General features: G+C 39.3%; 1 protein-coding gene across 3 annotated transcripts in view; it reads right to left on the reverse strand.

Moving 5' to 3' along the window:
• The window catches only part of GALNT11 (polypeptide N-acetylgalactosaminyltransferase 11), a 1,380,327-nt gene that overhangs the window by 411,626 nt on the left and 945,393 nt on the right, over positions 1 to 23,308 (reverse strand). The window lies entirely within an intron of this gene.

The raw sequence follows: 23,308 nt of genomic DNA on the forward strand, positions 1-23,308 counted from the left end.
CACAAGACTTAACAGCGTGTCATACAAGGCCACAAAAGTGAAAAGAATGTTATGAAACTTAAAAACATACTGGCATTTTATATATAGGTACCTACGCAGAACAGCTTTAATGACAGAGGAACAATAAGAAAGGTATGCTAACACATCTTTCAACTGTACCTCAAATTTATAACAGCTTTATTGAATTATTACTTAAGACAAAGGCAAACATATACATTTATATAAAAGAAAACAAACCATATTAACATATTCCCACATACATACGTTATACATTACGTATGTTCTTTTGTACAACTATCATCAATCCAACATCACATAAATTGCTCAGTTCTTCCTTCTTCCCCATCGCACTTCCAACATTTGCTATCTATCTGTGAAACATTTTATTAAGTATGCTTGGGGTATAACAATACATATGTAAACACTTCCAAGCAAAGATCCTAATCTTCGTGACTTTGTTGTATACTTGGGAGCCATTGTTCTCTTGCAAATTGCTTTCCAAGTTTCTCTTCCCAATCTCTTCTAACCTCCTCTGGTTGAATCTTATAGCTATCATGCAATATTTTATATGCCTTACTAATTATCCTTTTTTAAAAAGTGGCTTCTATTCTAAAATCAATTAAACCCCCCACCAGGGCAAGTCTTTCACTTAAGATTCCCCTATCCCTTTCTCTCTGATATCAATCTTTGGTAGGGAAGGCAGTTTCTATCTTGCAGTCCAAACATCTTCTTGGCCTCATCCCACCCCTTTCCTTCTTTAGTTATTTGCTCCCAATACCCTGGTTCATTTGCCAATGTTCTCCAGTAAAGTATACCCCTTTTGTCTATTTTATGCACTCCTACCTGCAGCCATCCCTACTGGTAACATCTCCTTTCTCCATTCTTATGTTGGCTTATTTCTTAGAATATGTTCTGCTACTGCATGAATATAATATTCAGTATGGTTATTATTCTCCTTAAAAATCTGTGTCCAAAATTCCACTCTCTCTATTTCTTGAACCCCCCGCTACATCCCTTTCCATTCTGAATTATAACCTTCTGCATGTGTAATTTATAGGAGTCTCAACTATGTAGCTCCAAAATATCCCTTCAAATCAGGTAATCCTAACCCCCCTTGTTCTACTGCAAGATAAACTAATTCCACTTTACCCTTGCCCTGTTCCCCTCCTAGATAAATTCCTTCAACTCTTTATTAATTATTCTAAACAACTTCTTCTCTAGTTAATTTATTTATTTATTTGGCATTTGTTTACTGGGAAATTCTAACTGGCTCAAGAGGTACTCATTTTCAGCTGAGGCCAGGAGAAAAGTTCCAGATAAACATGGTTAACAGAATGAAAAAAGTTGACAGACACAATAGAGTCATAACATTCAAGGACAAACATGAAAGCATATTTGTTTGTCAGAATAAGAACTTAGCAGACATAAAGTCATAATATTCAAGCACACAATTTAAAAAAACTACACATTGGTTTGTCAGAATAAAAACTCAACAAACATAAGTCATATTGTTCAAGCATAAATTATATGGAAAGCCTGATAATAGGAAGATGCAACATAATTTACATAATAGATGATTATCATAATGACTATTAATATTCTAGAGGTCATGAATTATGATAACAGATTATATTGGTAAAGGCGTAGGATAGAACGAGTAGAGAAGGGCAGGGTGTGATAGAGGGGATAGTAGGAATAGATGTGGAAAAAGTATAAGTGTAACCTTAGGGGAGTATGTGTAGTGGAAGGGAGGTTAGGATAGGATAAGTTAGTAGTGGGGATAGAGAAAGTAGAGGTAGAAAACAGTGTAAGAGTACCTTAGCCTGGGCTCATACAGGAGCAAATCCAAGCCTTGTTGAAGTATTCTTTTATAGAGGTTTTGAAGGACTGCAGGTTAGCAGCAGTTTTGATAGAAGGGATTTCCATAGTTTTGCCACAGAGCAGGAGTAATGGCTTAGAGCTGAGGTTTTGTTAGGTTTATTAGTTGTGAGGAGATGTTTGTCTTCAGATCTGAGATGGTTATTTGGGATATAAAAACTGATTAATGGGCTAACTGCAGGACAAGCTAGTGGGTTGTGGATGATTTTCTATACCGTAGTACATAGTTAAGTAAGTTGGTATGTATTGGAGGTGGAGGAGAAGTTCAAGCCATATTAGAGAATGTAGGGCTTTACAGTGATGAGTTAGGGGAGTTGCATTTATGGCAAATTTCGTTATAGCAGCTTTCTAGTTTTTTTTCTTAGGGAGGTCTGTTAGTTAGAATTGCAGCCCCATATAATTGTGAGGTAAGAGGTAGGTTTTGGCCAGGGTAATTTTGTTAGCTGCTGTCAGCAAGTTTTTCTTCCTGTATAGCATGCCTAGTTTGGCAAGAGGTAGGTTTTGGCTAGGGTAATTTCTGGTAGCTGCTGTGAAGAAGTTTTTATTCTTTTATAGCATGCCTCATTTTTGGTGTTTTTTTATACTGTTTTGTATATGTTCGGCAAACATGAGATTATCATCAATGTGACACCTACTAGTTTGGTATGCTGCACCAATTCAATTTCAGTATTGTTGGCTGAAAAGATCTTGAAGTTTGTTTTGTTGGAGCTATGGGATTAATGGGTGAAGAGAAGCAGCTTTTTTTGGGGGGGGGGGGGTTCAGTAGGAGTTCAGCACTGGAGAGCCATGTTTCTATGGAAGAGAAAGCTTGTTGTGTTATCTGTTGAAGGTAAGTTTATGTGTTTGATAAGCAGATGATGATGGAGCCATCTGCATATTGGATTAGAGTGCCTTCACAGGGGGAAGTATGCAAGTTATTGATGAAGATATTTGTAATGGGCCATGGATGGATCCTTGATGTACATCTGTGGGGGGTGATGTGATACAGGGAGATACAGCCCTGCCATTTTACTGCTTGCTGCCTGTATAAAACCACTGAAGTGAGGAGGGAGATAGACCAATGCTGGACAGTTCTTTAAGGAGTTTCTGGTGAGATACCATGTCAAATGCTTTTAACAAATCTAGAAATACTTCAGATACTAGTTTGCCAGTGTCATGGGCTTAGTTGACAGAGTCCATGAAAGATAATAAAGTTGTTGAGGTAGTGTGTGCAGGTCTAAAGCCATGCTGAATGTGGAAAAGTAGGTTGTTCTGTGTAAGATGGTGCAGAAGTGTAGGTGCTCACATTTTTCTACAATCTTAGGTGGGGGGGATAAGACTGCAATAGGATGAAAGTTTGTGATGCCAGTGGAGTTTCCTCCCTTATGTAAAGAGATAATGTGTGATCTTTTCCATAGGTTAAAGATATGTGATTCAACTATGGATCTATTCATTAAGATGCTAACAGGGAATGCAACTCCCTCTGTGGCAAGCTTTAGGTATTCTGGTGGGAGGCTGTATACTGAGGTTGAGCGAGGTTTCAGTTTTTGTACTAGTTTTTTTTTTTTTTTTTTGAGATAAAGGGATGGGCTGAAAAGTAAGTTGGGGATGGTTTGGTTTTTGGTTATGAGTGAGGGGTTGGTGGCGTGTTTAATGTGTGGGGTATGTAGAGGTTAGTATTGGGGGTATTAGTAGAAGTAGTGAGTTGGGGTGGATGAGTTGGGTTTACTTTTAGGTTGGATATGGACTCTATAAAGTTGAACTTGGTGACTGTTTGAAAAAGTGGAATATTGTGGTACGGACTGGGATTATTTTTATTCCCTGGGTTGAATAGCGACATTACAGAGGACCAGAATTTCTTAGTGTTGCTTCTGGGGTTATCTTGAATGTAGGATATGATATTTTTGTCATGCAATATTTGTCTTTTTGTTTGATTGCGGAGTTGCCTGTGTAACCGAAGAGTTATGTCGTTTTTATTGTTTAGGCAGGCAGTTCATGCTTTGTCCCTGTCTTTCATTAGAATTTTACATGATTTGGTTAGCCATGGGGAATAGTTATTTTTTTTGTTTGCTGACGGGCTAGGGAGCTAAGAATGCTTAGGAAGGTGCTGTTGAAATGTTCAGCTGCATCATTAAGGGGGAGTCTTTTTAGGATGGACCAGTCTTGTAGCTCTTAGAGAGTCATTAAATACCTCTTTGCTGAATTTTTTTAGTTTGCATATAGATTTGAACTTGTTGTTGCTTTGTGAGTTGAGTGATAATCCTGTGAATATAGGCTGGTAGGTGGTCACTTGAGGAGTTGGGGATTGTGCCTGAAGATGTAAAGTCAGGTCAACTTACAACTGAAAGCAATCACTTTATAACCAGAACAAATATATAATTAAGAGCAATCACGTTATAGCCAGAACAAATTTATAACTGACAGTAATCATTTTATAGCCAGATCAAAACATAAACATATGCCTGACACGTATAGAAAAATAAAGGGAGTAAAACATATTTCACTGCTTGTATCTTACTATCTGTATCCATAAACAAGACTGTCCAGGTTTTAAGTTGTATTATCTTTTGTTTAGTCTCTTCCTACATATCCCTAGCTGCCACAACACAAGCCTTTTAAATCCATACTCCTAAGTACTTTATTTTGTTGTGTCCTCATAAATGTGGGTATTGCTGAACCAAACTGTGTGCAGGTACATAATTTATACCTATAGCCTTTGTTTCATCTTCATTAATTTTACATACTGAATAGACGTGAAACTGTCTTGAAACATTCCACGACACCGAGATATCCTTTTCTGGATTTATCAGATACAAAATAATATCATCTGGAAATAAAGTCAACTTTTCTTGATTACCATATCAATTACATCCTTGAATTTCTGAGTCCCTTATTTTCTTTCCCAGTGGCTCTAAATATAAAGCAAATAACAAAAGGGAAGAGAACATCCCTGCTTGGTTCCCTCTGTTCCACAACAACATATCAGGGTGGAAATGTTCCACTTTAATTCTTGCCTCTGATCCTTCACATATTCTAATTAACCTTATTATTGTATCAGGGGAATACAAATGCTTCCACTGCCCTTCTCATAAAATCCAAGCTTTCTCTGTCGAATGCCATCTATGCACCAAGACCCACCAACAGTGTTATTTTCTTACCTTCTCTTTCCATCTGAATCATCATCGTTTTACTAATGCTGTCAAATGTCTGCCAGCCCTACACAAAACCACACTAACCCATATCAATTTTTGCAACACCTTTGCCATTCTTTTAGCTAGTATAAGCATAAACACTTAATAATCATGATTTAAAATAGAAATTGGTCTGTATGAAGTCCTTAGGTAACACAGCCATTACAGCTTGATGTTAGTGTTTCCCTCCTTTTAAAATGCTGTTAAACAAAATCTTCCAGATCTTTATCATTTTCCTCCCTAACTTCCAAACTTCCACAGAAATACTACCTGTTCCTGCAGACTTTCCTGAAGATTGATTATACATCATTGTTTTTTCTCATCCCCTCCTATCCTCTTCTATCAAGTGTTAGTTGTTGAAACTCTATCTCTAACCTTGGCATATTTAAGTCTTCTATAAATATTTCCATTTGTGCTCTTTTCTTGATTTCCAAATTTCTCTATTTTATATAAATGTTCATAAAATTTCTGAAATTAAACCTCTACAGGATCCCTATTTTTTTTTTGTTATAGGCTCCCTACGTTTAGTAACAACCCTTTCAATTTTTTGTTGCCTAATCTATTGTGCTAACAGTTTTTGTGCTCTGGAGTTATCAAAAAAAAGTAAATGCTTAATGTCAGTCTTTCTAAGCTCATGAACATTAACCAGATATCCCTTGCTTTCTCTTTAGTACTCGGTATTTGGACTTCTGCTTTCACTGTGAGATTCCCCTTATTCTGCAATACCTGGACAGCTTGACAAAGGTTAAAGTAATTCCTACTATTTCTCAACTATATCAGTATCTCTTATTTATACAAGATGTTTAGTTTCCATTTTCATTTTATTCCACTCACTACCTACCTAGAATTTCTGAAGATATTTCTATCTTCCCTAATAGCTCTCAAATAACTTCCACTACCCACTCTTTAAATTCCTCTCTTTTTAACTTTTGGGAAAGTGCCAGTGTCTCATTTTTATTTAATTACCCTGCATTTTATCTCAGTTTTTATAGGTGCGTGATCTGAAATAGTTATTGGATGTTTCAAAGCATTCAATTAAGTGCAAATATGCCTATTAAATATAATTTCTATCTAGTCTTCCCAAATACTTGTACCTCGAGGAATAATATGTAAATTCTCAGTTCCTACTGCAGAATTCACAACTTCCATACCAAACATTTTTATACATTTCTTCAGAAATCTACCCTCTTTTGTTATATTTTCCCTTTTAGACCCCCCCCAATACATCTTCATTATTCCAAATCCAAGTTCTGGTCCCCACCTACAAGTAATATCATGTCAAAGCAGATTCTTTCTACCAAATTTTCTTAAGCTCCATAACTAAAGGTTTTGGTGGAATATAAATGCATGCCAGCATAATCCTCCTCCCTTGCCAAGAGTCCCATAACACAACAAATTTACCACTGTCTTTTTTTCCTTTTCTATCAGTATTGGAGACCCTCGAGCAACTAATCTAATCATTCCCCTTTGGTTTTGTTCAATATATTCTGTTTAATATCCATCCTAAAATCCTTTCTTTGTTAAATTTACATGCTCATTTCTTACCAAATGTATATCCTTCTGCATTGCTTCTTGCACTCTGCATTTTTAATATACTTCAACACTCTTTCCTTTTTGTCTGTGAGTATTTCCAACTTTTGTGTTACATGCAGAAACTAATGCCTGGCAGGCTGAGCCTTTGTACATTTGTTTCTTCTCATCTCCACCCAAAACTATGTCACATTACCCTCGGACCCACGGACCCACTACCCACGGACATCTCAAATGCGCAGGTGAAAGCTGCTCTCTCTAAAGCTAAAAACACAGCATCAATGGGACCGGATGGTGTCCCCGGCTGTGTGCTACACGAGCTAAATGAGGAATTAAACCCACACATAAGGCAGCTGTTTAATCTCAGCCTTACCACAGGATACGTGCCCAAGGAGTGGCGTATGGCAACTGTGGTCCCACTCCACAAAGGCGGCGCCTCTACAGACCCTGGTAATTACCGCCCCATAAGCTTAACAAGTCTAGTCTGCAAAGCTATGGAGAGGATCATAATGGAGCTCATAAACAAAGATATAGGGGACTTGCAGACATTGGACCCGACCCAGTTTGGCTTTGTCAAGGGAAGATCATGCCTTTTGAACTTGGTGACTTCTTGAAACAGTCACCAAGGCCATTGATGAGGGAAAGGCAGTCCATACAGCCTACCTTGACCTTGCAAAGGCTTCGACACAATACCCCACTCGGTATTGTAGAAAAACTTACCAGCTTAAATGTAAACCCATATGTCACAAGATGGGTTGCAAACTGGCTTAAGGACAGAACCCACAGGGTTAGAGTTGCTGGCGCTATGTCAGACTCCAAGCCGGTCACAAGTGGTGTCCCACAGGGCTCGGTCCTTGGCCCCTATTGTTTGGCATCTACTTCTCAGAAGTACAGGCCAACATGGGAGGACTTTGGCTGACAAAGTTTGCAGGCGACTGCAAACTGGGCGCCATAGTGGAAAGTGCATCGGACACGGATATCCTTCAGAAGGGACTCACGGAAACAGATAGCTGGTGCCAGAGCCATGGCCTGAAGTTAAACGCCAAAAATGTATAGTCATACCCTTCGGGAAAAACAAGGTAACCCCAAGCTACCATATAGGTGGCAATCCACTAAGCACAGAAGAGGTTATCAGGGACCTGGGGACCCAGGTTGACAGTGGCCTTTCTTTTGACACTCACGTTGCTAAAGTGGTTAGAAAGACCTTCTACATTGCCCACCTGATCATGAAGGGATTCACATCCAGATCTAGTGAGGTCATTGTTCCCTGTACTCTTCACTTATCAGACCAATGATCGAGTACAATGCCCCATTCGGGATGTATCTCACTCGACATCTGCAGCAATTGGAGAGACCCCAAAAGTTCCTCACCAAAAGGATAAAGGGACTCCAAAATCTGTCATATGCTGCCAGATTGAAGAAACTCCAGCTCTATTCAGTTGCATACCGTCTGCTCAGAGGTGACATGTGCCTGACATACAAGGCCATGTCCAACCCGGAATTAATGGACATGCTCCACCTCAAAAAATCCAAATCCACCAAAACCACTAGAGCAAGCGACTTAAACCTTAGCACGAATATAAATAGAACGTGCTGGAGGGATAGATTTATCACTCAGAGACTCCCTATGCTGTGGAATAGAATCCCGGTCCATGTGAGGCAGAGCACCTCGCTGACTCTGTTCAAGAGAAATCTAGACCTGTGGATGGGAGATCGTAGGTTTACCCCGGGAATCATCTCTGTGTCACTGCTGGACAGAGGCACAACAAACTAATGGGCACAGTATTTTTTCATATAAGGGGTGGCGTAAGCCACAAAAATTTGGGCTAGGCTTATAAATGCCTTAGGGCAGATAGCCTAGTATAAACCTATGAACCTATGAACCTATTATTCAAGACATGTTAATTTTCTGAAACCCTCTGTTAAGACATAGTCATACCAAGTGAAAGGGACTCTGTGGGGGTTTCTGAGATCTTTGCTGGAAGAAGACCAATTCGGAATAGGACCAGCAGCAGCTAGGAAGCTTTTTGATGAAGGAATTAGGACAATAGAAGATGTGAAGAAGAATGAAAGCAAGCTGAACTGCCACCGGAAGATTGGTTTAACATTTATTTAAAATCAAACTGGTTACAAGGCCAGTGGACTGGCCCAAAGGACCACTTTCAGCCATGCTCTGAGACTCGGTGCGGGAATAGTTCTAGAACACTGTGAATGAATCATTAGTTGACACTTTGGGATTAGTAGATGAACAGAATCTTCTGGATCACAGTGATCTAGAAACAAAATAAATGAATTACCAGTGAAGACCCAGAATGCAACTTCCAATACCATTATAAGTTGATAGGGACCCACAGAACCTTAGGGCTGACCTTCTCTGCTCATCATCACTGTAATGTCTGATATTTAGCTGGAGGCCTAAAGCTCTGAGCTCTTAATGTGATGCTTTCTATGCCCAGGGTACATGGTTTTATTTCTACCACCTTCTTTTGTCTATTGTACGACTCTGAGCACGTCACTTAGGTGGAGCTTTTGGTCATCCCTAAAAGGGATAGTTGTACCCAGTGGGCTTACCCGGTCAAAAAACATATGAAAACAATTACTGTGATCAGAAACTGGACATTCCTGACATATCTTTCATCTTATTTTCTATCATTAACACATTTTCTATAAATATATTTGCCGTTTGATGTCAGTCTTGCCATCTCTAGTAATGAACATTTTCTTTCTTCATACTGGAGACATAAAATTGTGTGTCTATCTCTTATTCTGTTATTTTATTTTTTTTACAGTACGTCACGTTATCTCCAACTACTTTACACCTCCAATTTGACATTCCAGTTAATCTTTTTCAATTTATTTTACTCCTCCCACCCCTTGATTCATACCTAATCTACACACCTTCACTCTTTTCTCTAGCCCTTATCCAGCACTACCCTGTCAACTCCTCCAACCCCACTAAACAATCTTTACAGTCTTTAGACTAATCATCTTTAAATTCCACCATGTCAACTACATCCCACACACTACATGTCTCCCTGTCTCTCTACATGTATTTACTACTGTCACCAACATCATTTCACATACCCAACAAATATAGCAAACCTATTTCTATTACCTTAACAACATTACCAGAATAAACAGAACATGTTGGAGAGAAAGGTTCCCAACCCAGAGACTTCCCATACTCTGGAACAAACTTCCCATTCATGTCAAGCAGAGCACTTCACTGGCCCTCTTTAAGAGAAATCTTGACGAGTGGATGGTCAATAGAAAATTCACCCCGTGGATCAATTCAGTGGCCTTGCTTGACAAGGACACTGGGAACTAACTTTGGGCAGCATGATGCCAGGGGGTTAGGCTTATATAGGTTCCAGGGCCGTTAGCCTAGTATATACATATGAACCTCTTTAAACACACCTTCTCTTACCTATCCTCTGGTCTATATCCTTACAACACGGTCCTCCACTATAGAATAAAATTCCTCATCATACAAAATAGCACCAAATTTAACCTGCCCTTCCCACACCATTATATAGCAAAAAAGAAGATGCAATCCATCATCCTCCCATATATACACTCAACTCTACCTCTATGTGGAGACATGCATTCCAATTCAGGAACCATCCCCAACCAATTCAGCCCCATTAAATCACTCAACTTCACCACCCTCAACCTTCAATGTATCAGAAATAAAATCACTGACTTTCATGCGTAGATAGCTCACAACCAGTCAGATATTACAACAGCCACTGAGACTTGGTTAAAGCCCTACATTAAAAATACCGAATTTTTACCCACCCCAGGCTATGCCTGCCTGAGATCCGATAGACCTCGTAAAAAAGGTAGGGTGTCACACTGATATACCCAAACAGCTTTAATATAGTCCCATATACCAAGCCATTCCCTCAGTTTGCCACTGCCAACATACTCATATCCACCCTAAAAATCAATGACAACAAAAGTCTCTGTACTGTAGTCCTTTACATTCCCACATTAGAGGAAATTGTAGCCAGGGCCTCAAATAACTTAAATGATGAAACAATCATTCTAGGCAATGTGAATATCAACTGGCTTGACATTTCACATCACCATCATAAACCTATACAACTTGACGCAACTAGTCACCAATATAACCAGACCCAATAAAAACACCAACAGTGGCTCTACACTGGATTGGATTTTGGTCTCTGACACTAATAAAAACTCCTCTTCAGATAATCTACCCAACAACATTAGTGACAACCTACTTGCTTTATGTTGTTGTTGTTTGTCTTTCGGCTTTTCCCAGTTAGGGGTCGCCACAGCGGAACTCCGGTCTGCTAATGACTGGCAGTTGTTTTTTATGGTGTCGAGTTGCCAGTCCGACGCCCAACCTTCAACGAAGGCACGCCCATTCAACGCATGTCTTTCGAACGCCCATTCGACCGTGGGGAGGACATAATACGTAAAAACACCCCAATGCCAAGCAGACACCAATACAAATAAATCCAAGACCTATCCCACTTTTCTTCAACCATCATTAATGACACACTACACAACATCAATTGAGATACACTGAAAACCCTTCCCCTCGATGAAGCAGTAAAGTTGTTTAACTCTGCATTTCTTAGGATCCTAATCAAATTAGCACCCCATTGACAAAAGAGAGTCAAAATTAATCACGCCAACTGGCTTACCAGACCCAGTAAGCAAAACATGATTGCCAAGGATAAAGCCTGGAAATTATGGCAAAGAAATAAGAACCCCAGTGACCTCACTTAATACAAGCAACTCCAAAAAAAGGCAAAGCATCAAATAATCAATGACAAAAAAGAATACTACCTTAGTATGCAAAATCAACACAAGCATAACCCTAAAAAATTCTTGAGCTCAATTAACTCCTTACTCAAAGCAGTAGTAATCCATGCCCTGCACCAGATAAAACACCTACAAAAATTGCCACAAATATTTTATAAATGCTATCACCAACATCATTGCCAACTTTCCTCAGACCAACTTAGCTCCTGCAAACCCCCTATACCTAAACTCTCACAGCTCCCCTTTGCCCAGTTTCTCTACCTCACCTATTCCTACAGCTACCATTAAAAACTATTACTAAAACTCAAACCTGGCACTAATGCTCCTGATAACTTACCTCCTGAATACCTTCAACTTGCAGCCATCTCTATTGCATATCCCACGAGTATTCTTCTTAACAGATCCATACAGGAGACCTATATACCCACAATGTGGAAAAAAGCATATATTCTACCTCTACATAAAGGTGGAAACAATACAGAATTTACTAATTTTCATCCTATCGCCATTCTCTCACCCATCTCTAAAATCTTGAAAAAATGCATCCACATACAACTTCTAAATCACATGCTAAACAACCAAATCCTCTCTCTCCCACCCAACATGGCTTTAGGCCAGGTCACAGTACTACTACAGCTCTTCTATCCTTCTTGGACACAGTCCACTGTGCCCGAGATGCGAGCAAAATGGTCTCTTCTCTCTTCTTAGATCTCTCTAAGGCATTTGATACTATCTCCCACCCCCTTCTTCTCACAAAATTGTCTAATTTAGGCATCACTCCTTCTATTGTTCTATAACTATCTCACAGATCAGCAACAATCAACTAAATGGCAGCATGCTGCAAGGATCTATACTTGGGCTCCTGGGGATCAGTATCTTTATCAACAACTTTCACTCTACCCTCAGTCAAGGTGCAATCATCCAATAAGCTGATCACTCAACCATCATCTGTAACACCAACTCAGCTTCACAACTGCAACAACTTATCCAGTCTGCCCTCATTGCCACTGAAACTTTGATGACCAAAAATGACCTAGCCCTAAACCCCAATAAAACTAAACTCATGCTATTTACCCTTAGAAAAAAAACACCTCTCTGAACAAGGACATATTCACTATCTTCGCCCAATGCAACACTATTATTGAGGTTGTCCTAAACACAAAACTACTGTCATCATAGATAAAAACCTGACCTTTGACCTCCATATTCACAGAAACATCCAAAAAAAAAACTCACCCAAAACTTGGCACTCTCTACAGGCACAAATACTTTCTCAACCTCCCCACTAAACTAGCCTTGGCCACTTCCTTTCTGCTACCCTCCCTACTACATGGGGCCCCTCTTTCACCAATATTCAGTCTTCCCTTAAATCCAAACTTGACTCATACTGTAATAAAATTGCAAAATTCATGACCAATTCAAAGTATTCATCCCACCAATGTACCTCACTACTCCTACTAAATTGGCTAGAACTCCTACACTATCTTACATATCTACAGCTAACCATGTCACACAAACTCATATTTAAACCATCAAACTGCCCTGCCCTTTCTTCCCTACTCACTCAATACCATTCAAATCAACCACTTCAGTCTAAAAGTCAAATGCTCCTGAATATTGAAAAGCCTGATCTTTCTGCAGGTGAGATGCTCTACTCCTTCACTATCTCCAAATTATGGAATACCCTCCCCACTGTCTCGTAGGACTACCAGTAACCCAGCCCTCTTTAAACAATCCCTGAAACAACACCTCTTTTCTCTATGGCACTGCATTTATGCCAAACCTACACTCCCCGGTACTTGACAATACTTAACATCTCATGAAATACTTCTCTGTATAATCTGTCTCAAGTCCCCTATCATTTTGCCTTTTTTATCTTTAGCCTATAACTTCAACTGATTTTCTTTTCAGCACTGCTTCATGCAAGATTATTTCTCCTAGGCAAAAATGTACAACAATGCTCTGAGAGTCAATCATCAAAGCTATACCCAACCATACCAGGCAATGCAACATACCAATCTGTATCAACTCCTGCTAACATCATTCTTCTACAAATCTCACAATGTCCCTGACTACAGCTCTTATACTCCCATACTCATTAGGAGAACCTACTTCCTGTACATAGTTTAAACTGATGTTTCTACATCTGTATTCACATGACTTATGTATTTTATACTTCTACTGATGTACAAGTGTACTGCATTCATATGTGCATCTATGTATTTGATTTGATGATTTTGTTCAATACTGTGGAGCATTTCTCCCCAGGCCTCCACTAAAAATGGGCTCATTTCAGCCCAGTGGACTATCTTGGTTAAACAAACACAAATAAATAAAATAAATAAATAAGTGCATTTAAAAAACATCCCCATCTCATTATTAACTTAGAACAAACAAACAAAATTAAATACATCTGAAAAAAAAACTTTAACCTTCCAGATAGGAATAACTGCCCAAAAATTGACAGCCGCACCGGAAGGCATTACCTAACTTAAAATTAAGGTTATTCATGCCAAAGCACGTTACAACCTGTGTTCCACTTAGACTGAATTGATTGCTGTCTGTTTTTTTCTGATCTCTATTCCCCTCCCAGATGTGAAAAATAGCATGTACACTTTCAAAAACATTAACTTTTAGCTCTAAAAAAACTGCATTAAAGTATTAAGGTTACTAGAGAGGCTGCTATCTTTTAATGGCTTCTCATAATTTCAAAATTTATTTTTCATTCAACTGCTTACCATTGTTCATTTAAATGTTGCATTTCTCTCAGCAAAGAATGCTCAGAACTCACAAGATTAACTGTATGCACATGCAGACAACTTATCTCCATGGAAACATACTCGGCAAAGAATCTCTGTAAATTTCACTCAGAACAGAATGTACAGCTGCCTTCAACTACAGACTGCACATTTGCTAATGGAAAAAACAACCCAATACCTTTGCAGTTATAAGAAACTTTGCATTTTTCATAGCTTTCATCATTTTGTCATTTTTAAAGCCTACTTGTTTACAAAATCATTGGTTTATAGTGTATGCCAAAAGACATTAAACAAACATTCAACCTTGTACAAAATAAAAGAAAATATCTTAATTCTACATATAATACAATCAGTGCACTTTTACATCCACCCCATCCCAAAAGCCTAAGATCATAGCATACTAATATTAAACTTGCCTTTGACCAGCCTTTCTTCTCATTATACTGTAAAGCCTGCATTTCTTACAACTAAAAAGTACTTGTTTACTGTAATATCTAATACACACAACAGTCACTGAAAAGAATCCCCATCCAAAATGCCCCTGACTACTCACTATAAAAAACTGTTTTACTATACATAACATGCAGTTTATATCAAATGTTTTACACGAATACTAATACTTACAATCAGAGGAAGTCAGAAAACACTAAGAAGAGAGATTACACAAGCAATTCACAAAGAAACAATGGGAGGACATATGTATTGCTCCCAAATATGCAACAAAGTCTAGAAGATTTATGAAGTATTTGCATGGGTACTTTTATACCCTAAGCAGAGGTCAGAGAATTATTTCTCATGTAGAAGGCAAATGTTGAATGTATAATGGAGAAGAAACAGGCACTTGGGAGAATATGTTTTCAGAGTGTAATCAGTTGGCAGATATACATATACATACAAATATATATATATATATATATATATATATATATATATATATATATATATATATATATATATATATATACACACACATATACATATAATATATATATATAAATCATATATACACATATATACACATACATATATATATATATATATATATATATATATATACATATATACACAAATACACATACACACACACATATATATATATATATATATATTTACACATATACTCAAATGTATATATATACATTTTTTGTAGAGTACTCCATCAGATGTGAGCAAGTGCAACTAAGCAAATTATTTATTTTTTTTACCTAGAATACAGGATCTGAACTGCCCAGACATAGTAAGGTCTTGTTAAGTTTAATCCTGGTGGCTGCCAAAAAAAAAAATACTAGGAAATGGAAATCAAAGTCTAAACCAGCCATACTTGAAGCAGTGAAATTTGTAACAGAGATAAAAGAACAGGAACTGGGGATATTTAGGAAAGGGTAGCAGTAAATATACATATATATATATATATATATATATATGTGTGTGTGTGTATATCTCTGTATACACTGATTCACTTCGGTGTTTTAACTTTTCCACTTTGTCTGCTCGAGATTCTGAAATTCGATATTTCAGGATTTCGAGCCTATAAAGTGAATCCATACACACACACATACTCATACAGATATATATATATATATATATATATATACACACACACATATATATATATATATATATATATATATATATATGTATGTGTACACACAAAAATGCATACATTATATATACATCTGTAAAGATTCCCATGTAATCACATTTATTTTCTTAAAGCTCTCAATTTTAATATTGGATGTTCTTCATCTCACATTGCTGCAGTCATAACCTGTGGGTAGTCCGCTGTCCTCGGTCGGCCCGAATACCAAAGTGTTAGGCTGGCGTCGGTCATGGTCGCTCAGATCTGACGTCAGTACGCCGTGGTACTAAAGCGCATGACCGACGCCATATTCTCAGTCTTTCTTGCCGCATGGTCCGAAGCAGAAGCAGTGTTTTGCAAGTGCCGTTCGGCGTCCTGAAATTTTCGTATTCTGAGTTTCAGACCGAAGACCAAGTTGGGCTAAGTACCCCGTTGGGGAATATTTTTGTCTTTTCTTGCCTCAGTTAAATCCGGATGTCAGAAAAAGTGAATAATTGTATTTCTTGTGGGAAACAGATACCTCATAGGGATTACCACTCTCTTTGTATTCCTTGCTTGGGGCCTGAGCACGACGTAGTCGGGTGTCGCTTTTGTGCTAGATTTAATAAGCGCACCATTAAACGCAGGTTAGATTGTGCTAGGCTTGTCTTCGGTAAGCGGTGTAATTACAATATGCCATCGGATCCTCCGACGCCCACTACCGCTAAGAAGTGTAAGGAAAAATCGTTAAAGTCCAAGCAGGATGAGTCGTCCGTTACGGACGCCGGTTCTTTAGAACCTACGGTGGAATCTGTGGATCCAGCCGAGGTTTCAGCTGAGTCTCAGGGGGAGCCTTTAGTTTTGCAGGATGTGGCCTCTCAGGAGTCGGGTCAGGCTGAGGGGGCCTCTCAGGTCTCTGTAGTCCCTTCTTTGCATAAGGTGGTTAGGCCTTCTACTTCTGTCTCTAAGGTACCTTCCAAGGTCAGGCCTGGTTTGTCTTCCTCTGGCGTCAGCCCTAGTTCTGCAGGTTCTGTACCTAAAAAGCATATGCTGAAAATGGCAGAAGATTTAATTACCTTAATCAGGGGTTCTTTGCCCCCTCCGGATATGAGGCCTAGGGTGGAGCCAGAGGTGGAAGGATTGGAGCATTCCTCAGATTACTCGGAGTCTTCGGCTGAAGACATTCAGGATTTTCCTCCTTATTCTGATTCAGACGCAGAGGATTCTAGTCCTTCTGCTCCCCCCCCAGAGGATTTTTCTTTTTCTGAAACCCTGCATTCCATGAGAGAGCATTTTAAGTGGGAAGGTCAGGATTTCTCAGATTCTAGAAAGAGACTTAGGGAATTTTTGTTTTTACCACAGCATAGGCCCTTGGCTATACCCCCTGTTTTGGATGTTGTTCAGGATATTTTCTCTGAAGCTTCCCTTAATCCTGATTCTTTGCCTCCTGCCCCGGTCAAGCCAGACAGGTATTACAGAGTGCCTGAGGCTCATAAATATTTGTATAAGAGCCCGAGAGCTGACCCGGAAACTATTAGCCAGGGACCTAAGGGTGTCAGGGCTTCTGTTGTAAAGAATCCAGTTCCTATGGATAAAGATTCTAGAGCTTTGGATAGGTGGGGTAAAAAAGTGTATACCTCTTCCACTCTAGCAATGAGGGCTTTGAATTGCCAGTTTCATATGCTGAAGTACCAGAATTTTCTCCTAAGTCAGTTGAAATCTAAGGTAGATGCTTTGGCAGGGGGCATTGAGTGTAAGGAATTGCAGGATTTAGTTCATGCCTCTGATCAGGTGGGTAAGCATTCTTTGCAGTGTGGTTTTGATGCTCTTCAGGCCTCTTCCAGGGTGGCTGCCACTGGATCAGTTATTCGTAGGCACGCCTGGCTTAAGGATCAGAACTTGTCAGAGCATGTTAAAGCTCGAATTTTGGATGCTCCCCTTCAGTCTGAAGTTCTGTTTGGTTCTCCTGCTGAGTCAGTTTTGAAGAAAATGGAAGACAAAGCTAAGTCTATGCAAACAGTTAAGGATTTTTTACAGGTGCAGCCCCCTAAGTTTAGCAGAAATTGGCCTACTAAGGGATGGGCCTATCCTTCTTCTGATTTACAGTCTAGGGGCAGATCTAGACGTGGTAGGGGCAGAGCTCATGCTCAAGGTTCTTTCAGGCCTAGGACGTGGAGTTCCCCTGCACAATCTTCAGGTGAGGGCAGGGGCCAGCCTTTTCGTAAACAGACCCAATGACCTGTATCTCCAGCTGCCAGATCCCTCCTGTCTGGCAGCTCCTCTGGGAGGAAAGTTGGCACTTTTCAGGCAAAATTGGCTTTTAGTCACTCAGGACAAATGGGTGTTGGACATTATAGATCGAGGCTACAAGTTTTATTTTCACACCTTGCCTCCTTTCATAGGCATGCCAGACGTTCCTTCTCAGCAAAAGGTGGAGGCTCACAAACAGATTTCTTTACTTCTAAAAATGGGGGCTATCCAGGAGGTCCCTCCGTCAGAAGTAGGCCTAGGATTTTATTCTCGCCTGTTTCTTGTACCAAAGAAAGGAAACACTTGGAGGCCAATTCTGGATTTGTCTATTCTCAACACATACCTGGACATTCCAAAATTCAAGATGTTAACTTTGCAACAACTTCTGCCTCTATTAGGCAAAGATCACTGGATGGTAACTCTGGATCTCAAAGAGGCTTATCTTCACATTCCTATCCGGCCCAGCTGCAGGAGGTTCCTGCGTTTTCGGGCTGGGATTTTACATTATCAGTTCTCTGCATTGCCCTTTGGCTTATCTACTGCGCCCAGGGTGTTCACAAAGGTCCTGGCACCGGTGATAGCCTTCTTAAGGTTAAGGGGAATACAAATTTATCCTTATTTGGATGATTGCCTGATTCTGGCTCAAGACAAAGTCAAGTTGCTTCACCATCTACAGTATGTTATGGCAGTGTTAAGGTGCCTAGGGTATTCTGTGAACGAAACAAAGTCCAGTCTAGTACCCTCTCAGGACATGTGCTTTCTGGGTGTGAGACTGAATACAGCCTCTCAGATGGCATTTTTGACCCCGGACAAACAAAGAAATCTTACCCTTTACTTCCAGCAATTGTCTCTACGGTCCAGGCTGACTGCAAGGACAGTCCTTCAAGCCTTGGGGTTCATGGCATCTTGTATTCTGGTGCTTCCCAATTCCAAACTGCATATGAGGACGCTACAATGGTATCTCAAAAGCGTATGGACTCAACACTGCCACGATTTGGACACTGTCATTCAGATGATACCTTGCATCCAAAGGGAATTTTTGTGGTGAGCTCAGGAATGTCACCTAAACAAGGAACTCTCTGTGACCCGACCAGAGGCGAGTCCGATCTTAACGACAGATGCCTCAGACATGGCTTGGGGAGCACACTTCAATGGAAAATGGGTTCAAGACACGTGGCCTGCCAGACTACAACATTTGCATATCAACATGAAGGAGATGTTAGCAGTCCAATTTGCATTGATGGCTTTCAAGGATCTACTTCACCCAGGACAAGTGTTGATTCAGACAGACAACACAACAGTCATGTGGTACATCAACAAGCAGGGGGGTACCCATTCGTACCCTCTTTGCAGACAAGCTATGATTTTGTGGGAGACTGCTCTCAGTTTTCACCTCACTCTTCAGGCAAGGTTTCTGCCAGGAGCACAGAACTCCTTAGCAGATGTTTTGAGCAGACAGATGGTGGATCCCCACGAGTGGAAATTGGATCCTCATGTTTTTCAACAGTTGACGGTGGCTTGGGGACTCCAGACATAGATCTGTTCGCTTCTCCACTGAATTACCAACTGCCAAAGTTTTGCACAAAGCTGTTTCACCCAAAAGCTTGGAAAGTGGATGCTCTATCATTCAGTTGGAACAACCTTCACGTTTATGCCTTTCCTCCTCTGCCTCTCCTTCCCAAGGTGCTCCTAAAGGTCAGGCAGGACAAGCCTTGCATGATTCTGATAGCTCCAGATTGGCCACGGCAGCACTGGTACCCTCTGCTGAGGACTTTAGTACGGGAGCCTCCTTGGCCTTTGCCATTAATTCCACACCTTTTCTCCCAGGCAAGCAATCATTTCCGCAATGTCAGGATTCAGTCCCTGCATCTGACAGCCTGGCGTATTCTGTTTTAGACTCTGGGGGGTCGCAGCTTCCTCAACAAGTTTTGAATGTCATTTTGGAGGCCAGACGGCCTAGTACAAGGAAAGTTTATGCTGATAAATGGAGGAGATTTTTTCTTTGGAGCAAAACAAAGAGCTTTGATGTTTCAGTGCCTAATTTGAGTGTTTCACTTCAGTATCTTACAGAATTATTAGACAAGGGTTTGTCTTTCTCCTCTGTAAAAGTTCATGCTGCAGCCATTTCTGCTCACTATGACTGTGACCCACCATTATTCTCTCACCCTTTGTTCAAGCAATTTCTTAGAGGGGCAAAGAACATAAGACCCCCACGTAGAGCTCCTACTCCTTCCTGGGATCTCAATTTTGTGTTGGAAAAGCTCACTTTACCTCCTTTTGAACCTGCAGCTACTTCAGAGTTAAAGTTTTTGTCTTGGAAGACTGCTTTTTTGTTGGCCATTATGTCTGCTAGAAGGGTATCTGAATTACAGGCTCTTATGGCAGTTGAACCCTTCCTGATATTCCATAAGGATAGGGTCTCACTACGTACTAATCCTACTTTTATGCCTAAAGTTGTTTCTAATGTGGCCTTAAACCAATCTATTCATCTGCCTACATTTTATGCTGATCCCCAAAATAAGGGGGAAAAAATTTTGCATTCTTTGGACATTCACAGGCAGTTACGTTATTATTTGAGCAGAACTAAATGGTTCAGACTGTCCCAACAGTTATTCATTTCTTTTGCCTTGGGATCTCAAGGAAAACCTGTTTCAAAACAAACTATTTCTAAGTGGATTGGCCATTGCATTGCTTTTTGTTATTCTCATCATGGTAAGGAGGTTCCGGCTGGAATCAGACCTCATTCCACTAGGGCTACTGCCACTTCTACTGCTTTTTTAAGGGGAGTAGCTACTAAGGATATTTTGCAGGCAGCTACCTGGAGTTCAGTGCACACTTTTTCTAAACATTACCATCTTCCTCTTTATTCCAAATCTAGGGCTGGGTTTGCCACTGCAGTTTTACAGGGCATGTTAGCAGCTCCTAATGCTATCTGATTTTACCAACCTCCCTTTACCTTTGCTTTGGGATTCTACCCACAGGTTATGACTGCAGCAATGTGAGATGAAGAACATAGTACAGTTTTGTACCTACCATAAATGTAGATGTTCGAAGATCCACATTGCTGCAGTCCAATTTACCCTCCCTCCTTCCCCTCTGTAGTTTGGTGTGGCTGTGTGGTTTGTGGTGTATCTATTGTTGCTATTTTGGTGATTGGGTATTTTTTCTATTTTTGGCTATGGCCTTTCTTTTTAAGGCCTTCTGACATCTGGGGCAAGAAAGACTGAGAATATGGCGTCGGTCATGCGCTTTAGTACCACGGCGTACTGACGGCAGATCTGAGCGACCATGACCGACGCCAGCCTAACACTTTGGTATTCGGGCCGACCGAGGACAGCGGACTACCCACAGGTTATGACTGCAGCAATGTGGATCTTCGAATATCTACATTTATGGTAGGTACAAAACTGTACTTTTCAGACTGTATATTCCACTTAAAACTGGTAGTATGTCCGCCCTAAAGCTGCATCTCCATGCATATTCCTTCTTCTCTCTCTGTCTCTCATCATTCAGTATAACTGCTAAAACACTAAATCTGAATGTATGCTTATTGCCTTCCTTCTCTGTATGTTAATTTAAGTCTCTACTTATCTTTGTTTATCAGAGAGATGTTCCCAGATGTGATCCTTCAGCTTCTATTACTTTTACTAACAAAGTACATTTGACATACTTCGCCAGAAAGACTATGTTTTTAGTTTCACAGGTAGCAGAAACATTTAAATTAAATTATTTTCCTATTGTAGGATGTATAAACAAACATTTGCAATATATTTACAAAATGGGCAGTTAAAACAAGGTTTTGTACCTTTCCTACCCAAAACTCTCTTTCCCCCCTCTGTAAAACAAAATCTGTTTCAAATTGGCAAAATGTTTAAATATAAATTTTGGACTAGATGAAAGTATCATATATAATCCCTCAAATGACTTTTAAAATACCCTAGTTCTTAATATACACACCAGATACATATTTACTGTGCAAGCTACATGACATAGGGATAGGCAGATCATATTCATTAGTATCCTTTCCTTTATTGTGTACATTTCCATCAGCCAAAATATCACCAAGTGCCACTTTAGCTGTAGTAGCTCCATCTTTGTCCACATTCCTTCTCAAGTCCCTCAGCGTATCTCTGTCATACCCTCTACCTTCAAACACTCTACCCAAGTTATTAAGTACTAACAAATATGTAACCAGATTACTGGTTTTCCTAGATGTTCATATCATCTGACCCCTGTACTGTATGTATATTGAAAAATATTACCTGGATGCATGCTACTTATCTGCAGGTATATCACTTTCCTTAGCTCTTTCTTCTAAATAGATGTTTCTAAAATAACATTAACTTACATTAGTAAAATGTCAAGAAAGCTTATCTCATGTGCAGATGCACACACCTTAAATTTAAAAAAAATTGGAAGAATTTATGTATTCAACACATTTGTTCAAGTCAGTTAATGTGCCACCCCATAAAAGAAAACTTATAAAATATCTCATTTTTATAAGGATTATTTTCCTTGTGTACATATGTTTCCTCCCAAGATGACATGGCTAAATTTGCATGTATGTTTGTCATAAGAATGCCCATGGCAACACCACAACACTGTAAAACATTTTAATATTGAAACATTAATACATTATTCTCAGGGATCAAAAAACTCAAGATTATATTTATAAGCAAAGAGTTCAGGATAGCTTGCTCTCTTAAGATACTCTTAACTGCTTCTATGACAAATTCATTGGGTGTAAATAGAGATTCTATATAAAGTGTAAATAAAACTACATCTTTATCTTTATTCATATCTTTCTATACAGCAAGATGTCTCAAAAAATCATCACAGTCTTTTACGTAACTTTCTTTATATTTTAAAAATTCCTAAAAGACTGTTTCTAAATATAAAGAAATGGGTTATGTAATCCACCCCTAAATGAGACAATAGGTCTCTCTGGCAGTGTTTAGCATCCTATGTATTTTTGGCAACCTGTGAAAGAGTGGGATATACATGGATGTTCAATAAAAAAGTACATCAAAAGGATACGATCACTATATCCATTAGCATTCATATTAAAAAACTAGCTTTTACATTCATCACAATTTTATTCATTTTAGATTTATATGTCCTCTTTTAGCTTATAGCATCTTTGAATTAACATTTGCCATTAAATAATCTGCTTTATTCATTAAAACAATAACCAGTCCCTTATCTGCAACTTTTATTACAGTGTCACTGCTCATTTTTAAAGTATCAACTGCTTCCTGTTGTTGAATCATTACATTATTGAGGCTAAAATGTATATCACTGTTGTATAGAAAATGTTACCTTGTTCACCTGCCTTTCCAAATGCATAACTAATGGGATGACTTAAC

The sequence above is a fragment of the Protopterus annectens genome, chromosome 3.part1, assembly GCF_019279795.1.
Source record: "Protopterus annectens isolate FY-2018-M chromosome 3.part1, PAN1.0, whole genome shotgun sequence".
NCBI lineage: Eukaryota > Metazoa > Chordata > Ceratodontiformes > Protopteridae > Protopterus > Protopterus annectens.